Source organism: Nothoprocta perdicaria, unplaced genomic scaffold (assembly GCF_003342845.1).
Source record: "Nothoprocta perdicaria isolate Ctin4 unplaced genomic scaffold, notPer1 scaffold_353, whole genome shotgun sequence".
Classification (NCBI taxonomy): domain Eukaryota; kingdom Metazoa; phylum Chordata; class Aves; order Tinamiformes; family Tinamidae; genus Nothoprocta; species Nothoprocta perdicaria.
Window position 1 is genome coordinate 505,843 of NW_020455592.1, and position 13,221 is coordinate 519,063.

The window sequence follows — 13,221 nt, forward strand, 5'->3', positions numbered from 1 at the left end:
ACAGAGGTGGCTTCATGCTCAGGAGCCAGACTGTCACAGGGCAATAGGGTCCCACCAGGCCAGCGACCCCCGCCAAGGGAAAGGTGCACAGGATGTGAGCAGGGAGACACTATTCCTACGGGCACTTTAGGGTCAAAGAGCACATGTAGGAGCCTGGGATCTCTTTCTTATCAGAGGAGCAGTTTTATCTGCCTGAAGTAGCAAAAACTGTGCACGAGCCCTGACCTCTCTGTAGCTGCTCTAATGAGGCTCCGGGATGGCACCCGGAGGCGGGGGTCTTCCCCATCCTGACACTGGCTCTCGTGAACTCCGCATCTGAAAACAAGAGTTTCCACCCTTTTATTCCTGCCTCTTTGCGAAGATAAGAAACAAGCAGCTTTTATTTCGTGAGAAAGGAAAGTTCCAGTCAAGAACTTTATGGGAAATTAAAAAAAAAAGCCTAAAGGAACATGCGCCTAACTTCTGTTTTGAGCCGTGGGAAGAGGATCAGCCTTAAATCATTAGTGTTATAGCAATTAACAGAGCTCAAGTTCAAAGCTGCTGGGGCTCTACGGAGCGCAGGGTGGGAACCCGGCCTCCCGCGGGTCTCCCTGCACCGCCAGCGCCGGCAAACGGCATCGACCGGGGCGGACAGCCCGGCAAGAGCCCCGAGCAGCCCTGGGACAACAGCACAAGATAAACGAGAGGTTTCGCGGGCCGGATCCCCAAGCCGAGGCAGGATTTTCTCTCCACCCTGAGCCACCTCCTGCCTGTAGTTACTGGGGTCCAAGGAGCTCTGCAAAGCGGAGAATCCTGCGGCCTTCCCGCACTGCGGCCCAATGGGAAGGAGCTGGCACCAGCAGTGCACTGGGCCGGGCCACTCGAGCACGAAAGTTGCAAGAATTTCCCCCGAAACAATATCCCACAGCCAGGAGCTCTGGTGGGGGGAGCGTCTTTCCTTCCCTGCCTCCTTTCCATGCGTCCCCGGTAATTCCCGTTTCCCGTGCATGGCTCCCAGGCACGCGCAGCCACGCTCGCAGCCCAGCGCTAGTCCCTTCTCATGCAAAGTCCCCCTTCCCGCCTCATTAGCTACTCCAGCAGCCCCGGCCGCGGCACTGCAGCCCTTTGTCCCAGCCCGGCTCCAGCTGCTTCCACGGCCCCTCGCACACAGCCCGCGTCCATCCCGAACATTCCCAAGGCTCCATCGCTTGGGATCTATGGATCATGCCAGGGGGAAGGGGAGCAGAGTGAGGACATTCCCTTCGGCTGCTTCCCGTCAGGAAGGAGCTGCACACGCAGCACTGGCGCAGCCTGGCGCATCCCAGCGGGAGCTGCCCCCAACCCTTCCCAAAAAGCTTCATCCTGGGGTTTTATTCTACGCACCATTTCACAGAGAGTCTTAGCCCATAAACTGGGAGCAAGTTCAGATGTTATCCACAACTCAGCACTCGCCATTCCTGAAATGGGCTCGAGCCCGCTCTGCAGGAACGTTAATGGTTTCCAAGTTTGGACAACCTGCACTCATTTGAGTTACTGCATTCACCATATTTTCATTTTTTCTTGTAGTCTCAGCTCCTAGATACAAGCAACCACAAAGACCTTCAGCCTCCAATAGAATGAGGGTGGAAAAAAAAAATAAAACAAATAACCCTATTCCTTAGACAGGAGGGCAAAACCTTAGACCTCACAAACCAGAAATGCTGCCCAAGATCGCTTTGATGAATTTTAAAATAAACCTCATTATTTGACTAACACCCATCCTGACGCGCTTCGAGTCTCCAAAAATTAGCAATTACAGGAATTTCCCTGCAACTCACCCAGATCTGAGCCTTGCTGTGCCGTGTCACTCTGGCCAGGGTTCCTTAGACCCAAGGCAGGGAGAGCCCCTTGACACCTGCACTAGCAGCAGCTGCTCTTAGTGCATGTGCAACGTAAAGAGGAGAAAACCCGTCCATATCTGCAAACCAGGCACCTGCTGAGTGCCGAGTGTGTTCCAGCCTCCTCCAGCGCCGGCACAAAGCAGCCATTGGGGCTGCATTCCTACACCACGTTTCTGATTTTGCCAGACAATATTCAGGGGGTCTGTTTCTCCTCTTCTGCAGGCTGGCGAAATGTTAAACAAATATTTGCAAGAGGAACTGACACTTCGGGATATGAAAACAAGGAGGAAGGGCACAAATTTGAGGACCTCCAAGGAGCAGAATACATGCAAATAATAAAGAAATGGTGAGTTATGGTCCCGTTTAGCTGTGTTTTCTGAACAAGCAATCCGATGGCTCAGTTGCTGGACACATCAGCAGCTTTCTGCAGTTCTGTAGCACAAGATGAGGTTCAAAGATTCCCTTTGCAGCAAAGAGCAACAGCAGCGCAAGGAACCCTACAGATTCCAAGGACTGTAGGGGCTCACACCGAGCATCTGAAACGGAGACAACCGTAGTTTGACTGAACTAATCAGGTCAACACTGCGAACGCTCGACAAGGTTCACGAGCTCCTCATCACTCCCGGTTCCACTCGGAGCACGAACCCGAACACAAGTTTAACTGGCAGCTGAAGGGTCCCAGGACTCTGCAGGTTGGTTCTCAGGGCTAGTTTTAGATAAAAGTCACTGTTTTAATGATGGTTTGTCCTCCCCGCCTGCAGAAGCCACAGAGCCCAATCACAGGATGGAATAATTTGGAAGGACAGAGGTGAAAGGAGGTTTGCAACACACAACTCTCTCTCTCTCTCTGCCTACGTCTCCTCATCCATCTGCCACTTCCCTCTCCACAAATACAAGGCTTTCCACTTGTTCTTGCCTGCTCATCCCTGCCGCTGGCTGCCATCTCTCCAGTCCTTCTGCTCCTGTTCCCTTGTAGCTTTGAACCCACCACAATTCCTCACAACTTTCACCCGACGGGGCAAGCGTTTGCCTTTCGGTTGCCTTAGCCAAGATAAGAAGACAGCAACACACACATGAAAGACAACCCCAAACAGTCAGGCTCCCAAACAAGACACTCCTCGGATGAGCTGCTCCAACACGGAGAAAGGCGGAGGCCAAACACAAGCAGATGTTACCCACCCTGCTCCTGGCTCCTCCAAAACCCTCTCCAATTCCATCACAAGAGCCGTTGAAACCTCTAAAGAACACAAAACCAGAGGAGTGCAGTAGATAGACAGGCCTAACTCTGCCCATTGCTGTGTATGAAATATGGTTGAGTTGCCCAAGAGTACATGGCTACCAAAAAGAATAAGTCTATGAGTAAGTTATCTTGCAATGCCCGATCACTTCATTGATCCATAGATTCGATGCTTTTAGGACCATCTTCTTTGGTCTGCAGGCTGACCCAAAGTTTCTGCTGGAAACTTCACTGCAAAACCGGACCCCTAAGGTTGCTGTCTCAGGGAGTTCTCACGACACCGTCAGCTCGGCCATCGCAGTAAATTCCACAGGGAGAATTCACTCCGAGGAGGGATGTGTAACTCGGGAAAAGAGCACTTGAGTGCTCCAGAGAAATAAACAGTTTGGGGAAACGGTTAGCAAAGATAAACCAGAGCACAGGCTGCCTTCTCTAGCTCAGCAACCAGTGCAGCCATTGCAACTTCTCCTGCCATGAATTCAGCAGTTTTCACTGCTGACAGAAATTGAGTGGGAATCCTCGGAAAGATGGAGCTGAAGAAGTTTCTCTGGAAGGCCCTGTAGTAGCTACTATTACTCTGTTGTGTTACAGCAATGCTAATGTGAGATTAGAGACTACGAAAACATTGGTATCTGCTCACATAATGTTACCTTCACCTCCAGGAGAAAGCCTCATCTAGCAATAAGATGAGGGGAGACACCTTGAGGTGCAGGTGCTTTAATCAGGAGCCTTTAAAGATGTAGGAGAGTTGCTCGGAAAACCTTGGCCAGGCTGTGCATGACAAGCTGGAGGGAGATGTACCCACCAGCAGCCAGCACAGCAAAACCTCCCTACAAGGAGAAGTGCTGCACCACATCCTAAGATTAGTTTATGCCTTGAAATACAGGGATTTATATCACTTGCAAAGCTCCCATTTAATTTACTATTAATTCTGGAGATTCTTATTATCCCTATCGAATTTCTAATCCCATAAGCCAAGCGCTCTTGGCTTCCACAATGTTTTGTGGTAATAAGTTCCAGAGTTGAAGGCACAGCCTGAAATCCAAGCACAGGGCTGGGATCTGGAATTCCTGGCTCCTGCACCGCAGCCACTCCCCGTGGAGTGGCAGAACTACCAGGGAGCTACACGTGACGCCAGAAAGTCCAGGTAGGAGCACGTATTAAAACAAAAAAAATTGCATGTAGAGTTAATAATAGAAAACATTTAACGGTTAGTACGTGTTTTTCAGGAGTATCTGCATGACGCTGGTGCCCAAGTAATTTGGGTGCTTTTGAAGTCTTTACTCATGTTCTATTTCTATAAATTCCTAGTTCTGCTCCTGGTACACGTGCAGATCCTGCTCTCTCCGGCCCACGTCTAGCGCTACGACAGAGCCGGAGCGGATTTGAGACTGGTCATTTTCCTCTGTGCTGCCCACGAGTCTGCTGGATCACGATGAGGAACAGAAAAGCAGTTCCTGAAATGTTTCCCCTCCAATTTAGTCAGCTTATTAAAATAAAAGCAGAAGCATCAAGTATCTTGTCATGTCAGGTCTGACTATCTGCAGCAAAACCCCCCTACATTATTCTAGAGCTTTTCTCTGTCTCTTGAAGCTCTCACATCATGGGAAGACAAATTTGTACCCCAAACAATTAAGACATCTTTACCAGCCAATTCTCCAGCCGTGCGGAGCAGGGAGCCCTGTGAAACGTTCCCGCTGTGACATTTAGGTCCCAAGCTGGAGCCGCAGCCGCCTCCAGCTCCCTCTGCAGCCGAAGGAGAGCGAGCACCCCGCGGGCAAAGCCGGCAGCGTTCGCAACTAGCAGCGCGCTGCAAATGCAGGTTCCCTTTCGCCACGTGCTTGCTCTGAGGAGCGACCGACCTGTCCCCGCGGAGCTCCGCGCTCCCCGCGCGGCCGCGGCCACCTCACACGTCCCAGGCTCCGGCGCTTCCAGCAGCGGCTCCGGGCGCCTCTGCAGCAACGGGAAGCGACGGGAGAAGCCGGCGCCGCATCCCCGGCGCGGAGCCCGGCGCGGAGGCGGCTCCGGGCGGCGCCGCTGCCGCATCCCGGCCCGGCCGGGTCCCGCCCCGCCCGTTTAACGCGCCCGACGGCGCCGCGCGGGGAGCGGGAGCGGGGGGGGGGCGGAGCGGAGCCCCCCCGCCGGGCAGCGCCGGCCCCTCCGCATCGGCCCCTTCAATTAACCTTGTTTGTTGAATTCCCCCCAGCAGACGGCAGGTTCTTGTCCCGTTTGGCTTTACTGATCTCGTCCTTTCTTGCGCTGACCAGGAGTTTGGGTGAATACGGATGCTCATGCTCGCGGTAGCTCGTGGCCCCTAGATGTCATTCATGGTAGGCAACTACTTAAAAGCACAAGGGGTGGCTGAGAGAGGATCCCCACAGCCATATGGATCCCCACAGCCACAGCCTCGCACCTCCATATGATCTGAATGTGTCCCCATTACCCAGCACCGGCTGAATAGGGCGATCAGGGAAAGAGTGAATAAACACCGGTACTCATAATGCAGCCCAGAGACAAGTGTCTGCAGAAAGAGCAGCCTTCCCTACACATCGGCATCAACAAATGTCTTTTTATGCGATCATTCACAAGCAGAGCACGGGAAAGACGAGACAGGAATTCAGTTGACAAAACCAGCTGTTCCTAAACTGATGTTTACAAATGAGGGGTCATCAAAAGCCTCGTGCAAGTTTGCACTGTTTAAAGATTTGGCCTTCCGTTCTCTGATACCCTCATCCTGCCCTGGCAGTCATAGAAGCATCATAAAGATCTACTTTAATGCTCACAAGTACCCTCCTCTGAGCGACGCTGTCCCTGGCAAGGTCAGAAATCCCATTCCTGGGTCCATTGGTGCCGGGATCCACAGGACAGGTTTGTTCTCACAGAGAGCAGCTGCTCCCTCCCTAGATCAGCCGGACAACAGGGGTGCCCACCAGCAAACAAGGCCGGTGCTTGAAGGACAAGGCGCTTCCCGACCCTCTTATGCTCCCCTCAACTCCTTGGCCAACCAGGGCGAATTTGAGAGCCCTGGACACTTTCCTGTTGCAGGGCTCAACCCCTACAGCTGCCAAGGGACAGTGTTTGGGGTGGGAAATCAGACCCCGTGCTTGGGAACCTAAACATGGAAGCAGGAGCTGGACCCCGTTCAAAGGAATGTCCTGAGCAGATGCAGTTCTGGGCTCACAAAGGGACACAACCACTTCGCTGGAGCAGGGCCAGAAGACGCAGAGCTTCGTGGGACTGAGTTGTGCGGGCAAACAGCAGCTTAGATTAATCTATCAAAATGGGGAAATGGAGGCAACTGCCACCGCCGCTGCTCGTGCCTGATTAGATCACGGCACAGATTTGCCCCAGTGTTATCTGTGTCTCACACACGAGCCGAGCGGAGCTCAGGGTATCTGTGAGAATCTTCACAGGGAGCAGCCTTGGTCACGGGGCACAGATAAAGGACCGGGCCAAGGGCAGCTCGTCCTGGCCCCAGGGCACGGGGTCCTGCTCAGACCCTCCCGCAGCAGCAGCTTCTCCCAGCCCAGGGGATGCTCCGTCCATCCTGCTGCACGGAGGGCTCCAGTTTGCTTGGGGAGATGCAGAAGCACCAAACTGGCCCAAAGCAGCCTCCATCCTGCACCGGGATTGCACAAAACACAGGCTCTGAACTTGACTTTTAGCTGGCTCCCAGCACCAACCTTTTGCTCTCCGCGAGAGGAGACAACAACCCCTCCTCAGCCCCCGCCCGGAGAGGGAAGGAGCCGCTGTTCACAGCACGCAGGGACACCGAGCTGCAAAAGGGCTAGAGAAACACAACGCACAAACGTATTTCAGCGGTGCTCAGTGCTGCTCCCTCGGGAACAGAAGCAGGGCTTTATCCTGCTCACTCCGGGCTTTCCCAAGGATTTTTCCTGACGGGTCGAAGGTCTCGGACCTCTCGTGCCAGCTGGGAGCGATGCTCGCAGAAGACGGCGTGTGTATAATCGTCTAATGCACCTTAAAAGAGAAAAAAAGCCACTAGAACAAACAAAAGCAGCGCCCGCCTGCGCTGGCTGTTTATACTCGAGGTAGCCAGAGCAGACGGCTGCACTTTAGGGCTTATCTTCTCCCTCTTTCTAAACAGGAAACATATTTGAGTTCTCAAGCACTTCAGGAGAAGCCAGCAGAGGTACAATTTTCCAAATGTCAAAATGAGCATTTTTGCCTCCCTAAAAGTCTGAGGGCAAAGACGTGTTGGGTGGGCACCCCGCGCAGCAGGGTGGCACCTGGGTCGTGGCGGGGGGCAATTCCAGGGCTTGGGAGCTCAGCAGGACCTCGCACGTCATCTCCACCAGATCTCCCACCTCCTGGCTTAGCACTGTCACCCCCAGCTAACAGCACTAGCTGATTCTTTTATTCTTCTGTGAAGGACACGGATCTGGTTTGGAGAGTTCTCAGCTCCTGGCTTTGGTCACAGGGCAGCTCCAAGCCCATCTCGCACTTAATGCCAAAGCATAAGCTCCTGCAGTCATAAGTGGAGAGATTTTGTCTGTTTTAAGGCCTATTTCTGCTTCCTCTGGCTGCAGAGAGCAGCTTGAAAACAAGATTGCTCATAAACTACCAGAACAGAAAAGATTTTTTTTTTTAATTAAGAATATCAAGAATTAATATCATAATTCTTGAGACGCTACCGAGCTCGGTGTGTATTGGAAGGGCTGGATGCGGTTGAAAGCTTCCCTTGTTGTTTGGCAGGGAGCGGGGTCAGTTTGTACCACTCGGTGAATTCCAAGGCCTCTGCAGCAAGCAAACAACCTCCTCCCTCGGCAAAATCCATATTGATACTGGCCGGGCTCCCACTGTTTGCCGTGCAGAGCCGCGGCTCCTGCTCCCGCAGGGACGAGAGGAGCTGCCCGAGAAGCCGCGCGACTGCTGCTAAACCGGGGCTGAAATCCGGGCAGCGCTGCTGTATTTACAGAGCGCAAGGACAAACATTTCAGCGTTGTCCCTGAATCCTTAACCTCCGCCTCTTCCCACACACCTCCCTTCCTCGCTCGGAGCCGCTTGCCCTGACTTTTGGGGATGAAACCGGCGTTTTGAAGCCTCTGCCGTGGCTGGAGGAGCCTGGCCGGGAGGGACATCCCTGCTGTGGATGCACCAGCAGGAAGAGCCAAGCACAACAGCAGCACAGAATCCCAGGAGCCTCGCCACGGGGAAGCCAGGGATGAGCCGCAAGTGCCTCGCTCTTCTCCCCGCCCTGCTCTGGGCTTTATTTATTTTTTTTGCTCTCCCCTTGTTTTGCAGGTAAGCTCAAGCCTCCCTCGAGCTTTGTCCGTCCCTCAAAGGCACAAGGGGCTCTCGCAGCCGAAGCAGGACAGGCTCCACATCTCTCCCTCCTGCAATTCCCCAGCTGGATCCAAATCCCATTACAGAGGGAGCTATGAAATGAGCTCGTTGCCAGCCTGCATCTTTGGCACCTGCAGCTTAAAGCTGCTCTCTGCTTGGCTCCCTTTTGCTCTGCTGAGCTAGAGGCAAAGCAAGGCGGGTTCTGGTTCAGGTGCCAAGGAAACGGTGAGCTCCCGTCCCATCTCCAGGCCCTTTCCTGGAGGAAAGTGGCTCGGCCACTTGCAAACGGTGCTCCCCATGGGCCATAAATCCCTTTTCCCTGGCTGTGGGAGCCTGGGATATGAGGCAGGTAACAGATGGAAGTGGCAGCCCCACTATGCAAAAGGCCACAGACCTTGCCCGAGCAGCGACCTGTTAATACAGCCCTGCTGAACAAGGAAAATCAGCTCAAAAGGAGGTCTTGCGGTTTATTCCAGCAGGAGCCTTCTCCTTTCTTTAACAAAATGCTACTTATCCACAAATGGATATAAAAAGATCCGTTTCCTTGAATAAACCAGGACGCAACAATGGGAAATGGTGTCTTTGATCACAGATCCAAAGCTCTTTCTAGTAGTGCTTAGTGGCACCGCATCCAGCTCGTGCTGCCCGCTGTCTCCAGGCCTGTCCAGCCTGTCCCTGGCATTTCTGCCCTGGCCTCTTCTCTGCCTTTCTCTCATAGAGCCACATGCAGCTGCTCTAGCTTCTGCATCAGCAACTCCTGCTCCCTGCACGACACTTCTGTTTGATCCTGCCTCCGCTTCGTCCAAAACTCAGCATTTTTCCCAGAGTAATCCTAGCTACATATGGGAGAACAGGGATTTTAATCCTGTTATATAATTCAACATGTATACTGAGAGCAATCTCCTCTTGATGGTAAAGAACTACACCTTGATGTGGATATGCTGGAGTGAGGAACAGCAATGGATTTCCAGGGACAGTCCAGGGATATTCCCATTGCTCCTCTTACAGCTACGGAGCTTTCACTCGCAGCCGAGATTCATTGTTACTGGATGCAGCAGAAACCTGAAACAGGGAATCAACAAAATATTGAGAGAATCATGCTGGCCACATATTCCATAAAAGATATTTCTTGTCGAGTCAGCTAATTGAGAATATTTATCTACTAAACTCTTTAAAATTCCCTTTTTCTGACTCTTTTATTATGTAACTGATGGACAGATACTTGCTTCAGGTAAACAACATATGCCCTGTTTATAGCACGCAGTGCAAATATTTCCCAGCGTGTTTATTCTGAGATTCTTGCAGTGCACGGACAGGAAGGGATTGCAGAAGGCGGACGCCAGCTACGCTCCTTTCCAAAGCCCCGTGTGGAAGCAGCTGTGCGATCAGCTGCACCTTTGCTGGATGATGGATTCCACCTTGGAAGGCCTGAGGTAGCAGGGGTGGGGAAGAACGAAGCTGTGCATCTGCCTGCACAACAGTACCATGGCGAACGTGCAGGATTGGGAGAGTTTGGTACGATTTTATTCAATAAAACAGGAAGTTTCAGCTCTAGTTCCAGCTCCTGGAGTCAGGAAGGTGGTATTCCAGCACCAGCCAAGACATAAAGCTATTTTCAAATAGAATAAGAATATATATATATATACACACACACACACACACACACACACACTGATGGTGAGCATGCTGTGATAATGTAGAATTAATTCACCTTCTAATCAGCCTCACCATCTTAAATCCCAGAGACGAATTTGACCCGAATGTCACAAATTGCTGCACACTGAACCTACCAGATCCCATCACTGAGGATTCCGAGTGACCCCAGCGCCGGCAGCGCCGCACAGGGCGGCGGCGACGCACAAATCCCGGGATAACAAAGGAGGAATGTGGGCATTGCCCGGGGTCAAGCAGCGCTGCAGACCCCCCCGCCACGGTCCCGGACACAGCCCCCTCTGCGCTGTCCGGTAGACTGAGCACCCGGCTTGATGTAACGAGCCTGTCAGAACGGGATCAGAGCACGATCTGCGCCCTGCTGCTCTCCTCGCGCGCAGTGCGCTGCTGCTTCTGTAGAGCTTTTTTAATGGAGTGGTTTTTCCTTATGGAAGGCCAAACCTTTGAGCCCCGACACCAAGATTAACAGCGGGCTCCTCGCTCCTCCTCCTCCCTAGCACAGGGACCCGAGTCAGGCCGCTGTCCCTCCTCAGGACGATTCGCAGGAACATTTTGCACATTCAGATTCACATGATTCGGAGGCTGAGTCAGCCTCACAAGGCCAGAACGCCTCAAGTTCTGTCTCCTTTTCCTTATTTTTACCGGGTGTTTCTCAACTCTTCCACCCTGTGACCCCCAGTTACACGGGAAAGAAAAGCAGCTGCGTGCAACCCACGGCGTGCACGGGGCTGCCAGCAAGAACCTGCTCTTTGGTCACACGCAGCAGAGCCCCAACACCAGAAATGATCCAACACCCCAACTCAACAGGAGGGGTTTTGAAAGGGAAAATGTTTGTGGTGAGCAGAGCTAAACAGACCTCACGGTTAAGAGAAACCACTGACTGATAATTCTAACCAAAATGTCCTCAGGAGGCCAACTGGCCAACTGCTTAGTTAGAAACGCCAAGGGAAAAGAGAAGATAGGGCGACAACACAAAATTTAGTGATGCCGGGAGTATTATCTACTCAAAACAAATGTTATTCAATATGAGAGACAAGAGATTATCCAAGTAAATCATCAGCCTCCTTTCAAGACATGGAATTTGAAATTAAATACAAAGTGAGGCTTTGAATCTAAAGCAAATCTTAAAATGATTATAAGGCTTTTAAGGGTAAATGAAATCTTTTTGAAGAGACACAGAATGGGAAACACTACATTGACTTTGCTCAAGATTGTTTCCATTTGTGCCCATCAAAAATCAGGCATGGGCAGGGGACCAAACTGAAACCACAGATTAAGGCCAAGGGTGGTTTAGTTTAGTTCAGAAATGAGTTGGTTTTATTGGCCTCTTCCATTCACAGAGGGCGAGTGGTTCTGCACCTACCTGCAGCAGGATAACAGCACTTGAACTTGACCTGTATCTATGGAAAGAGTGGAGCTGAAAAATACACCCCTAAAATATAACTGTTTTCCTGGTCTACATGGAGCTCTGACGCTGGAGATTGTCCATTACCCGGGAGGCGGTTAGTACTGAACAAACAAGCACTTCACAGCGAACCCAAAGTTCGCCTGCACTCATTGCAATAGCTAAAACACTCTGCACAGGCCCATGCTGCAGATATAACAGCAGCAAAAATTATTAATTTCTGCAAATCCTCATGAACGCAGTGGGAACCCTTCACTCTGCTGGCAGAGCATCTGCTAGAAGACTTTTGGATGAAAGACATTGAACGCTGCAAGAGCAATATTGGGGAGAAAAGCAGTCAAAAGCTGCAGGTATAGTATTAGCTCAAAGAATTCACCGACCTTGGCCTTGGGTCATTTCTTAGACTAAGTAGCACTGAATTTTGGGACAAAACAAATGCTCCCTGCATCGCTGCTACTTAATTACATAACTGAAGTGGTGCAACAGCACCTCTACCTGCTCCAGATGGAGAATCCGTTCCAGGGCTGCACCACGCAACTGCAGGTCCCTTAGCGAGGACTCGGAAATACCTGCACTGCTCACAGCAGGATCCATACGCCAACACACGCAGCAGCGGCAGAATCTCTTTTTTTCCTTATGCTACAGAACAAAACAAACACAGAACGGTTAGAGAGAACAGGGAATCTGCAGCCAGGCACCGGTTTGGAGCTGTCAGCAAGTGCACAAGACTGTTGTTGTGCTGGGCAATGCCAGGCAGTTCACACAGTGCCCACGAGAGCATCTGGAGGCAGATGCATTAACTGCATCATGCTGCAACCAAGGTGCAAAACACAAGTGGGGTCAGTAAATGTGCTCTCCTGTTAACTTTTACCTACTAAATGTCTCTGAGGCATCTTTGTGATTAAACGGGGTGCTGAATGCAAGCAGAATCCTAGCAGAAATAAATCCCTTCCAGTAGTTACTCTAATAATTTTAAAATTAATCTTAATTAATAAAAATCCACAATTTTTAAGACATTGATATTCATGAGCAACACACAAGCAAAACAAAATCCAGGCTTCATCAAAGCAACTATGGGGAAATGCTGCTGGCTGACACTTGCTTAGAACTGCCTTAATAAAGGTTGGAACCTTCTCCATCTCATCCGGGATGGACGAGGAGGGACTGGCCGGGGATGGGGACACGCTGGTGGGAGCTGCTGGAAGGACCAGGCTCGCCCTCTGCTGCCCAGCAGCAATCGAGCTGCAAGGTCCCCCGTCACCCCCGGCAAGGCCAAGGGACCACACAGCCCCAGGAACAACCGCTACCACACACAAAAAATAGGATTTTGTAGGAAAACAGCTCAAACCTTCAGCAAGAGGTTTCTTGGCTTGCTCTGCACGCCCAGCCCCTAATGCACATGATGGCAAAGCAGTCTGGAGAGCGGGCCAGTACCTGAAGTGACATCCACCTAAAGATTTAGTGTATGGACTGCCTGAATTCTTCTTGTCTTTCCTCTTAAGGCCCACAGGTAAAATTGCTGGAATATATATGGCAAAATAGAAAGACTACTGCTGGCTGAGAGGCATCCAAGGCTCAAGTCACACTTCTTTTGCAGGACAGGCTAGGGGAAACCAACTCTGTGCTCTTTCTTAACAAGATGATTTAATTCTTTAGATCCTTCCCTTAATTCTTTAGATCTCTCCCTTACCTGAGAGGTAGCAATGCTAAAATCTTACCTGCCAAACCGCTCGGCCAAAAGC